The sequence below is a fragment of the Cotesia typhae genome, unplaced genomic scaffold, assembly GCF_013202065.1.
Source record: "Cotesia typhae breed Kobodo isofemale line unplaced genomic scaffold, CoteBio_Ctyphae contig_4, whole genome shotgun sequence".
Taxonomy (NCBI): domain Eukaryota; kingdom Metazoa; phylum Arthropoda; class Insecta; order Hymenoptera; family Braconidae; genus Cotesia; species Cotesia typhae.
This window is the reverse complement of record NW_027423748.1, coordinates 9,540,168-9,553,512: the sequence shown is the minus strand read 5'-3', so window position 1 is coordinate 9,553,512 and position 13,345 is coordinate 9,540,168.

Below are 13,345 nucleotides of genomic sequence, written 5' to 3'. Positions count from 1 at the left end.
TTAGGGGAATAAGTGCTAATTAATCTTCTAAGCTAGATTTTCTTGGAGGTTTTTGGGGTTTAAATGTAGTTTTAGTTTTGAAATTATATGATTCGACCAGAGAGAAGTTTAGTTCAATAGCAGTTTGATAAGGTGATTCATTTAGAGCTAAGATTGCTTGGTCATTGATATTCATGCTTGTAGAACTGCAACAAGCAACCTGGTTATCGAAATTGTTCGTCATGAAACTCTGTGACAAACATCGGTTTTCCGGGCAATCTATTTGATCAGCAATTTCACACTTCAGTAATATTTTGGTAACGTAAATTGACAAAGAAGAGAGGGCTGCAATTGTGTCAGGAATTTATTTTTTTTTTTTTTTTCAATTCGATTGTAAAAATCAATATTTATTAAATGCAATTTTTTTTTTTAGGATATTATTTTCTTGGGTCATAATCAAGTTTTTTTTTTTTTTTTTTTTTTTTTTTTTAGTACTAAAATTATGTTTTTTTTTTTTTATGAACTATCATTTCTTATCTTAGTGTAAATAAAAAAAATATGAAAATGAATAGTAGAATTCAGTAATTGTTTGCTGTTAAAAAAAATATTGTTAAAAGATATAAATGCGAGAATAATAAGTCATTGAATGAAAAAGTAATTCAAGTACTTTGTAAAGATATCACTCGGATAATTTTCCTGTGAAATGAATACCATTGAAAAAGAAGATAAAAAATTAACGAAATACAAGAAATACTTTTAAATTTCCTTGGAGATTTTTTATCATTCGTCGGAAAAGTGTGACTTGACAATAGTCAGAAAACAAAGTAACACAGCAGCTGTCACCCTATTGTTGTGCCATTGAATTCTCGGTAAAAATGAAAAACAAGAGAGCAATGTTGTTGAGAAATAAATACTGCACCTTGAAACAGATACCCGTATAGTTTAGTATAGATCTCTGAGCAGAAACGGAGAAATACGCGTTGTAAAATAAATGGGAAAAAATTCTCTGTATATTACTACATAATATATATTATGTATTGTATATTATATGTAATATGTTATATCGATGGAGCTCATAGTTCTGTACTGCACATTTAGATAAGCAGAGATCACGTCGTCTTTGTCTTCTTATATTATTATAACGAGTGTCAGAGTGAATGTATGTCGCGCACTCGACGGCAAGTACGGCAGTGTCGCTTCGCAAGTACTTTTTGACACATGTTCAGAATTAAAGGCTCCAGAATAAAAAATGAAAAGAAATAAAAGACTAGTTTGAAATAATAAACGAATAAAATGGTGAAAATGTCGAGCTACCACTAAGTGGTTTATTGTTATTATTTTCCGGGGTTATTAAATTAAGTGAAGCTTAAAAGCTGTGACAGAGATAAAAAAAACACAGGTCGTTTATATCACAATTAATGTCACATTGAAACATTTAAATGGGGTATAAAAAACATTAAAAAGCTTCGGACAAATTGATACTGAGAATAATTATAAGCCAGATCTGATTCCATGAATCATGCTTTTGTTGACGATTTTAATCATTTTTAATGTATATTGTCATTGAAGTTTCATTTTAACTCAGTTTTTCATGGCTACCGTTCCATTCTTTCGGTTTCAATTAATTTTCGGTGAATTTAATTTTCACAATTAACTTTTGCCAAAACAAGAGGCCAAAATTTTTATAATTCTATTCTCGTTTTTTTTTTTTTTTTTTTTTTTTTTTTTTTAATGATTTTTTTAAAATAAAATATTTCCAGTAATTTTTTTAAATATTTTAGGTGTAAAAATCAAAAGTTTCTAATTTTTTTTACCAAAAAAAAAAATTCTTTAATTTTCAATTACTCTATTTTTGATAAACTTTACTTAAAAAAAAATATTTTTATGGGCTTAAGTATTTAATTATAAAGCAAAAATAATTAAAAAAATTTTTCATTAAAATTAGTATGTTCCTTTTTTATGAGATTATAAATTATGAAATTAACTTCCAACCACAGAGCCCCCAAATGAAGATTAAATTAAGATCCAAATTATTTACTCACTAACCTATTTATTATAATTAACTCTCTAAAATCCTCACAAGTTAATGAAGATATTCATTCATAATTCCTTCCATGAAAAACAACCTCATTAGCGAAAGCTTCTATCAAATCCTATTTTCATTCTCATTTATTCCATTACAAAATAAACAATTAAACATAATCCTGAAAATTTTTTCATAAAGTCTTGTAAGTGAAACTGCAATCTTTTAGTTACAAAAAATAACTTCTCTATTTTATTCAGCCAATAAAGTGGATTTAGATGAACAAAATGAATTAAACGACGAATTGAAATAGATACTGAGGGTGTATAGCAAGACGGTAAATTCATATGTATACCAAAAGGTGAACGGTTTAGCGAAAGAGAGAAGGGGGGAATGCAGAGCTTCGGGGTAAGGGAGAAGAAAAAAGAAAATGGTTGTAGATGCTATGATACGAACAGGAAATCTAGGATGAATAAAGAGCGAGGGATGACAGCTGGTGTGCTCAGCGCCCAGAAAATCCAACAAGATTTTATAGTGCCGAGTTTCCACGGAGATACATCGCTTATACATGAGGTGTGTAGAAAATTAACGATTAAAAGCTCTTCGCCCTCATATATACGTAGATGTATATATATGTGGAGATATTTATACATAATCTCTATCTCGGGATATGTGTAATGTAATGTAAGCAAAAGCACGAGCGTATATGTATGGATAGGTATATTATATTTGTATATTTGTGAATGTGTGTTTATTACAAGGGAAGAATAGCTTTTATGCCATGTTGCGTTACTGCAAGTTACGAGACAAATTTTAATATCGTTAACAATGCTCAATAACGATGAGCGCAATTATATTGGTACGTCATCATCAACAACTTATGAATTCATAAATAGACGATACTCGTGACTGTCAATTAATACTGTATTAATTAGTTTTGTTTATATGTTACAGGTAAGTAATTAACGCGAGAATTATCAATTTGTCGGGATTTCGATTGTTATTATTTTCAGTCATTTATATATCTATATTTTTTATTGATGCTTGTTATGAATGTCAACTCATGCGTATTTACGTGAAGTGGGTACTAATTAATTAATTTATTTGATTTATTTCTTCACATGATAAAGTTAATTATTTTGCAAAAAGTAATTTTTTTTTTAATCAAAAATTAATTTTATAATTTCTATCCTAACATTTAATCAAAAAATAACTAAATCAATTAATTTATAGTCCTAACGTTGATTGAAAAAATAGAAGTTTGGAGTTTGAAAAAATTTTCGGAAATGAAAATAATATTAAAATAAAAAAATTTAATTTATTTTCCACAAAGTTTTGATCAAAACGTAAATATATCAATGATATCTGTGTTAATTGATGCAAATATTTTAGCTCATACTCTATTGAATCACTCGAATATTTTGCATCCAATTCAATCGCAGTTGATCAATACATTACATTACTTCATTCAGTGTTTCGAAATTTACACATCATAAATTTTCCGACACTCGATGACTGATAAAGATAAATAATCCTTCTTCTATAGAAGAACGTCCGTAAAAAATTGCATTATTTTTTTTTTTTTAGGAGGTCCTTTATCCCTTTTTAAATATTTCAATAAAAACCTTCAATAAAAAAAAAATAACTATTTTTCAATATCGAAATGAAATTAAAACTCTGGAATAAATACTCGGTTGAACTGAAAATAAATCCACAAAATTTATCAGCAAAGCGATCTATTACACGAATAAATTCCGTGTTTGCTGGTATTAAATAAAATAAAATTTATTGGAATAGAGAAGATAAATACTAAGCAGTGGTATTTTATATTTATTATTATAAAATAAATTCTTGTTCAGCCATCTTAGTTTTTGCAATTACGGAATATATGAGAATTGGAATCTCGATAAATTAAACACAATGGTATGCAAAAAAATAATTCCGTCTCTGGCGGTCCAAAAAGCAAAACATTAAATATATATACACACATTGTATATTGTCCATGCAAAAAGATGTGCTTAGACACAGACAAAGTCGCAGACAGAATCCAGAGAACAGTGGGAAAAATAAAAATTGGTAGAATAACTCACAAAAGTTTAAAACGCAGCAAAGCCCGGCAACAAAAGTTTTTTTAAATTTTTGGCGACCCTCCAAATTAATGAGCTTTGGAAGTTCGCCCATTAATATATTCTTGAACGCGGATTACTTATATTCAAGCTCACGCCACCAACAAAACACTGACCGTTCAACGTTACAACCTTTAAAGATAAACTTTTGTATCAAACTTACACAATATCTCAAACTTACAATCTGTAATAGTGATAAAGTGCTCTTCTCTTAACATACAATATCTGTCGGCTCTTACACCCTCGTTAATTTTTCTCCCGCTAATAGACTCATATACTAGTAGACTAATTATCCTGACAAGAGCTGCATTATTTAGCTGGGAGATTTATGATGAAACATCAAATAAATTTCCTTCAGCTTCAGCTTGTTTTCTTTCCCGAAAAGCTGCGACGCATTTAATTATAAGACAAAAAATTCTTTAGTTTGTCTTCACTTTTTTTGGAGAACTTTCGCCAAATCCGTCTTCTGCATTACAAGATTAAATTTCTATAAAAAGTCAACAGTAAATTTTTCAACTATTTTTTTTTTTTTTAATCGTGGATATTTGTTTTAGAAATTTATGGATCTTTTTTTCAATGATAAATGTCAGTTTTTAAATTTCAAATAGACTTTTTATTAATTATATTGTGCAGATTAGATAATTTTAATGTTCTTACTGAAGGAAAAAAATTCAATCTACTCAATTAAATGATTTCTCGAATTTACAAAAAATTTTTATTTTCATAGCCAGAAGTTCAAAAATTTCTAGAGCGGAAAATTAGGAAAAAAATTAATCTTTTCCAGCAAATTTCTATATTTTTAACATTCTTAAGTTAATTAGAGCAAAAAAATTGTTTTTAACCGTCCTTTGGCTTTGCAAAGTGCAAAGGCGTATAATTCCTTTAATAATACGACTTAAGAAACGTACTCAAAATTTTATTAAGTTTTTTTTTACAAGTATAAGTTATCAAAAAATAGTGTCTCGTAATAATAAAAAATAAATCATAATATAATAAAAAATTTACTGTTATTTTCTATTTTATTTCTTTAGAATTAATTTACTTGAAAGAGCTTTCGTGTAATTTCATGAAATTAAATAAATATACTTGACCGATCGTATATATTCAAAAACAAATAAACTAGCATAATTACCCCGACAAATAATAGCATCATTCTGTCAGCAATAAAAATAAGTAATTTGCGGTGAAAATTTATATGGAAGTATAAAACAGAGTTAAACTTTCAGAGTTAAGAAAAATCATGACTAGACATTTATATTAGCCTTATTATCCCAAAACATGGCTGCATACATCCAACATTCTACATATTATATACTCACAGGCAAAGTTATAACAATAGTAGTCGAGATGTTTTTCTACTTTGCAATAAACTCTTACTGTAACTCTTAGTTCCGCTGGAAGCTGGATTCACTCACGTGTACTTAATTTCTAAAACGTAACCTACACGACTTATGCTGGAACGGGAGCGAAAAATGCCGAGTATAGTCTACTATACGCAATCTTAGAAAGCCGCACAACCTCCAATGTACATTTGCGATAAATCACGAGGAACGACTTTGTAAGCTGCTTCCTACCAAAATCTACTATTATTTTTTCCATACTCATCTCGTTCTATTCTTATTCTTGTTCTTATTTTTACCGGGATACGCCCTGGCCTATTCAATCCCATTCCAATCTCACTGCACTTGTCCTCTTTAGTCCCCTAATCTCTTCAAGTCCTCGCTCTTAGTTTTCAGAGTATTTAACGATTTTATAAAGAAGATATACTCTCCAATTTTCGAAGGACAGAAATCTACCCGCGAAATCTTACTCTTTCACACAAACTCAAGTAAAGTGTCTTAGATACTGAAGGGGGATAGAGAAAGGGCATGCCTATAGCCAGATAATAGAATCGGAGATGCATCCCCTTGCGCTCGTGCAAGATCCCAAGGCACCGTTTATCTCTGAAACCACTGGAGACAGATATAATCGATCTTTATTGCCCTGTTATTCATACGGAATAAGAAACCCCCATTTTAATGCACTTTATCGGGTTAAAGCTCCGAATTTTATTCCTTTTTTTTTTATCTATCGCGAAACAAATCCGCCGGCAATTATGTACAAATTTTTCCGCCGCGTTTTGAGTAAATTTAAACGCGATTGTGATTACAAATATGATTACAGTTAATATTTATTGGATTTGTTATTTGTGGAATGATATTATATTATTTTCATGGCGGGTAAAGGGTGAAACTATCATAAATCAGAGCTTCCGTACATTTTCATTTTTATGAGGATAAAGCTGCTTGAATAATTTATATGTGCATACATTAACGCACTCATATTCATTGTAAATGGTTAATAGATATATTCGCGGATTGTTTCAGCTTGAATATATTTTGAAGCTGAAATAACTTTCAACTGGCGATTTAAACTTGGAATCCCATACAAAGTTGCCGTTAATGGAAACAATCCCAACCATCGGCCGATATCTGGCAGCCAACGATTGGCCAGTTATAGGGATATGTCAACGGGCCATACTTGGTTAAACGCTGGTCGCCGTCTATTGCGGACATTAATGTTTTGCAATTAATATCCATTTATCGCCCAAAGTCTGGCTGTTCTTGGCCAATTTGTTATTTTATAATAACACAAATTTGGGTTTTCGGAGATGCATTACGCGAAGTATAATTTTTAAAAAATTAAAAAAGATATTGTAATGTTTATTTAAGATTATTATTGATCCAAATAGAAGTTATATATAAACTTATATAAATAAATAAAAAAATATATAAACTTTTATACAAGATTATCGTAGATCTAAACAAAAATAATGAGCAAATAAAACAAGACAATAAAAATTTTAAATGTGATTTCGAAGTTTGACTTGAGAAAAGGATGGCATAATTTTTGAAACAAACATATAACTATTGGAAGGATCAACTGTCCCTTATTAGAAAAAGAGATTTAAAAAGATTAAAATTGTTTGAAAAAATTGAAAAAGATTTTATTTTTACTACTACATAGATATACACTTTACATTGAGGTAATCTTTTTGAATCTCTTTTTCTAATAAGGGATTAGCCTAAATAAGTTTGGTGCAAATTAAATTTAGAATGAAAAAAAATAATCGTCTTCAGACATTTAAAAACTTTATACAAAAATCGACAAAATTGAGTACTAATAAATTTCATAATCTGTATATGCAGTAATAAAATATATTTCAATCATTCAAATAGCTAAGTAGAATTTTTCAGTTAGATTCCAGCATGCAGCGCAGCCGGTAATGATCGAGACTTTCACGCAGACGAACCAGGTTCGATTCCCACTTCGACTTAACCTTTAAAATTTTTTCGGAATATCCAACTAGGATCGACGCTCCTGTGTTACATCTTCTACTACTTGACTTCATAACGCCAATACGATTATAGGAATAAAAAATTCTACGGCATATCGGCTAAATTTTTAGTTTTTTTTTTTTTTTATTTTAACATACTCAGCCGATGATCAGCCATTAACGGCCCGATAACTTTTTTTACAATCGGCCGATAATCAACTGCCGTTAATGGGCCGTTGTTATCATTTGGACATTCAGCCGTCCGTGGGCCATTAAAAGTCGCCAATGATCGGCCGTCAATCAGTATCCTTTGCCCGTCGATGGGCCATCCGAGGACCGGTTTTCGAACTTTGTATGGGAATTTTTGATGTGATACGGAAATAAGCTGATACTTGATAACTTTTGGATTTATTTAAATTAAATAAATAAATATAGTTTGAAAAAATAGTTTTAAAAAATGTATTTTTTAATTTTGTAAAATTTCTGAGTACAGAATTTTTTTTTAATTTTTTTTAAAGACGCATTTGTGGCAAAAATTTTTATTAATTTTTGTAATTTAATTTAAATTAATCTGAAATAAAATGAGATAAAATAGAATTTATCGAAACTTGATAGTTCGAAGCGTGTTGCATCGTATTTAATTACAAATCAGCAAAGGACTAGACTATCTAATTACACAGAGAAGTGTAAACTCAATGATATTATCCGGAAGATCAATATTATGATTGACTGAACTTTTGCGTCATTAGTTTTCATTTATTCGGACATGAAACAGGAATCAATAAATCAAAATAATTTTGTCTATTGCGACGCTGAAGAATAAAAATTTAAATCGAGTGAATTGTTGTCAATCGGAGTTGATGAAAATAAACTGTACAGATGTTGTCGGTTATCGGTAATTAGAAGCTCAGTTCTGATATATCATGATTGAGATTTACAGAAATTGGAATTGAAGCCCAGAAATAAATATCGACGTAGTTTTCTGTGATATTGAATTACATGTCAACAAAACGCGAAACTATCTAATTACATATCGTCAATAAACTCAAACATGTCGAACGGAATGATCAATATCATCAAGAGTGCTTGATACGAGACTCAATTAAATTTCCTACATTTGCCCTAGCTGTCGCGCCAGACATAGAGATTCACTAAATTTCAATATACCCATTGTGTCAACAATCTAATCAATATCCAATAACATCTCACGGTTATTGTTTATCAAAATTATGCGGGTGATCCGCTTCTCTGTTATTGCTACCAACTTTAATCAACCGCTTTATTATTACTATTAATCCATGTTTATTAATCACAAAATTGCTCTTCATTCACCAAATAAATACTCTTGTCATTATCATCCGCGATTATGTATTGTCGACGACGAATCCTGAATAATTAATAATTAATGATTAATTAACAACACAGTGATAATGATGATCAAATATTGTTTACTTCTTTTGGAAAGTTATTTCGTAGAAAAAATTTTAAAAAACTTTCAAGTGATTAAATTTTTTTGATTGACAGATTGCGAGTTATTGATAGTCGATGTCAAGGTGTCAAATTCGTGTTGAGAGTCGATAACTCACGGAATAATCACCGTAGAAGCATAAATTGAAAAAGAAAACTCTATTGAGATAGATTTCAATCAGAGAAAATTGAAAGATACTTCAAATATTTTATCTGACGTTACGCTAATGTTTATCAATGTCAAATTATTATACTGATAATAAACTATTTTTCCTTAAAAGAAAAATCATTATTTTTAAAACTTTTTTACTTTGTTAAAAATTCAAAAAATTAAATTTTTAGTCTTAAAATAAATTTTTTAAGACTTAAATTAAAATTTTTTTCAGTGTAAAAATTACCAGAGGTAAAAAATAAATGATTACATTCTAAAAAAAAAAAAAAAAAAGTAGCGATAACTTAAAGCTAAAATCTCCATCAGCAGTCTCTGAAAATTCGGACAGTTAAATATTCATAGACTATTTCGCAAATTGGATAAAAGCAATGTTGTATACGATGGAAATAATCCAGGGGCATTTGCTTTTTATTTATAACTGCTTTCCAGCGGTTAATCTGGATCCTGGAATGAGAAAGAGGTCGGGAAGGGTGGATGCAGAGGCCCGAGGGTGAGTAAAGAAAAAACAGGCATCCGGTCTCTCATCGAATCTAATAACGCTTTATTCTGCGGCTGTTACACAAAATAAATTCACAGGCAGACCAACACCCGGTGACTCTCCTCGGAGATATATACTCCGAAATCCCTCTGCAGCCCCTTTTTCGTCGCATATACATATTTATGTATTCGTGCATGTAACTTGCCACCTCATCTCTGCTCTCGGTGAACGCCCGATAATTTATGTAACGGTGCTCGCGTTACCGGCCAGGGAACATCCGGTAACTCAGCTCCCATTTTTTATTCTATTTTTATCACCACCCTTTTCCACAAACTTTTTTTCCTCTTCTTGCCATACACTCTCGAATAAAGGAAAAAAAGTAGTTACTTTCTTTGTAGACCGTAGTATTTGCTCTCTGGCATTTAATGTTGGACAAATTCCCGTTTCATTATTTTGGAAATTAACGAAAATTTATCTCAGAGAGAGTTTTATCACAATTATCTCAGATATTTATTCTCCGAGCGGGATTTCCATTAGCGGCTTCTTTTTTTAGTTTATTTCAAATTGAACTGACGGGAAAAATAATAAAATGGTCTAGGAATGCTCGTTTAAAAGTTGGATATCCTCGATGAAAAAAGATGAGGACGATAACGATAAAATAAAAAGAACCTTAGCCACAAGTTAAGTGTAAGTGTTGGGAAAGTTGGAAAATTTTGTTCTGAGCTTTCAGTTTCCGGGTAATCATCAGAAAGAGTTTCAGTTTAGCTCAATGGTCTGTTATATTGTATATTTTATATATTATATATTGTGTATTGTATATGGTAGCGCCAGTTAAGCTATATAATATGCCGAAAAAAGACATAAAAGGGATCATTTTCAGTGTTGGAAAGTAACACCGCAACCGACACTCGTGCCAGCGTCAGAACAAACACCAAAACAGAAATCTAGGACACTGCTGTGTAGCTTTATATTACCGGAACGTTTAATGCTGTGTACAGATAATATAAATAAATAAATATATAGATGTATATGTGTTGAAGAGAATCTGGTGGATGCTTTTAGCGGGATAATGGCGTGAGTGCGTTTTTAGAGGGATTGATACCAGAATACAGCAATATTATATTATGTGGTTCGACTACGATATACTAGGTGGTGCGAACACCATGCGTCTCTCACAAGCGATTGTCCTCAATTTTGTTAATTGAATATTATTCTATTGAAAATGAATAAAAGTTTTTAATTTTTTAATTTTTATATAAAAACATTCAAAAATAAATTTAATTTAATAATTTAAAAATCAGATGACTTAGTATTAAAAATTTCATGCATTTTTTTTTTAATTTAAGGTAAAACTCTAATAAATTAATAAATACAATTTTTGAATTATAAATTTTTTTTTTGAGAACATTTTAATTTTTTTTAATTAGAATAAAATTGTAAGTGTCAAACAACTAGGCCAGTATCAATAACTGTGTCTTTTATCTTATACACAGAAAAATTATAATTTGTGTTAAATATGTGATAATGGTTTCTTTTTAATTATAATAAGTGACGGCAAAAATAAAGTACTTTTTCAAAGACTATAGTGTGAAATGAAACATTTTACATTTTAATAAATATTTAATGTAAGTACGTATGATAGTGAACATTATGGATATGATGTACAGTCTATGTAGTCTAATTCAAAGCGTTTCCAGTGTTGTGGATGGCATTGTGTGAAAAATTATAAAATAAAGTTTCACAAAAAGATAAAAAGAGCAATGCATTAAAATTTATGCGGATTGTATATTATAATAGACGACCGTAATTTTGTTCAAACAATAGTATCCTATAGAGCTTTTTATTATTACGGTGAAATAATGATACTGCTGCATTACAATTTTGTTTTATGCTCTACTTACAGACTTAAGGATTTATGCGGGGGTATAATGATAATAAGGAGATTCTCGTAAAAAAAGAGATATTTAAATTAAAGTTTCTCGGCTCGGTCTGTCGAATGAGATTTACTGGTGGTTGATGTATAATCACGGAATTCGGGGAAAGTAGGGCGTAGGTGGATATTTATTGGACCGAATTGCTTCAAACTCGTTTCTTGGACTTTAATTTTATTTAATTAACTAGCTGTCAAGCTTACGCGTTCCTAAGTTGAGTTAAAATTTATAAAATAATTTCTTACTTTTACAGTATACAGTTTATAAAAATCGTGAAGGAAAATAAAAATTAAAAAGAAAATTTCTTGATGGGAAAAAAAAAAAAAAACTATAAATTTTTTGCAATATTTGAGTAAGAAATAAGAAATGCTTGAAATTTCAGCCCCGATAGTTACAAAATTTATTCAAGAACGTAAATCACGCATCCTTTACTCCTTGGACCGAATCCTGCAAGAGTTTTGCACTGATTTTATTTTCTACAATAATATTTGCTCACTTTTCCGAGTAACTTTTTTATCACTGGCAGCAAATATCTGAATCTAAGGATTTAGTCTTAAGGCCCTTAAATGTTTACTCAATCGTTTGAAACAAACAAAATCTTATAAAATAAGATCTCACTGTTCATTGGACTCAAATCATTCCTGAGATTCACTTCCGCTGTTTTACTCACTATTCGATTAACTTTTTCTTTTTCTGGTATTTCCAAGCATTTTAAGAAAACTGTAAAGACTTTTCCAACTTTTAAAATTTCCATTTATTTAATTTTTTTTCAAACTCTAAAAAGTGCCCATAAAATTTCCTTAAAAATTTTCAATCGTCACATAAAGCTTAAACGGATTTAATTAAATGAAATTGGATATTTAAAACTTTTGTACTTGAATATGAAGTATAAAATTTTTCGATTAAATAAATGAATTTCATTTATTAACATTAATTAGGTAAAAGTAGTAACTTTGAGTTGAAGTGAAGTTTAAAATTAGGGATAAAATGATGGAACTAAAATAATGTCGTCTGTCGGAAGCGATAATGCCAATAAGACTTACGTTAAATTATATTATTAATCTTATCAGCCGGGAGACAAACTCAAAGGTGGATTACCTGCAAAGTTAACACAAGAAAGCACTTAGCCTTGATGGTGTCGTCATTGGAACATAAACACGTTTAAATGGAATCATCATTTCATGAATATTTATTATTGGATTTTAGCAAAACTAATTCGACTTTACTCCCATCGTATCGGCGTTGCGTCTCTATATCTATATGGGCGTTGTGTCAACTATACATCTATACACCGGCAGCACTCACGAATTCTACGGCATTATATTGCCGCTGATGGCCTCGCTCTCCAATGGATTAAATTACAGGGGATACACGTTAACATACACAGGGCGTCAGGCAAAGTTCACTAATAATTCAACTGTATCATTAAATATACCTTAAAATTCAAAATTCATGTATCGCTTGGAGTCTCTACATACATGTATATACAGATACGTGTATATTTAAAGGGGAGTAGGTAAACAACCCGCTAATTTAATTAACGCCTGAAAACATTTTTGTTTTGCCGCAGAAAAAACCGCTTTTTTTACGTTCGAATTTTTTAGAGTTACTGTTGTAGGTCAGACTAGGTTATCTTCATTCCCGGCACAGTTTACTGAAAAAATTTAACAAATCTGTTTGCTGCATTAGGAAGATGAAACTGCGATAAAAAGTGGTGAGCAAACTCACTATTTTTTACCGAGTTATTATCATTCTACCAAGGAGTCGTGTTTCTGCTTTAATATCACATAAAACGGATGTAATCAAGGTGGAGAAAATTTTAGAAAAATTAATTCATGCTGGAAAAAAGCTTT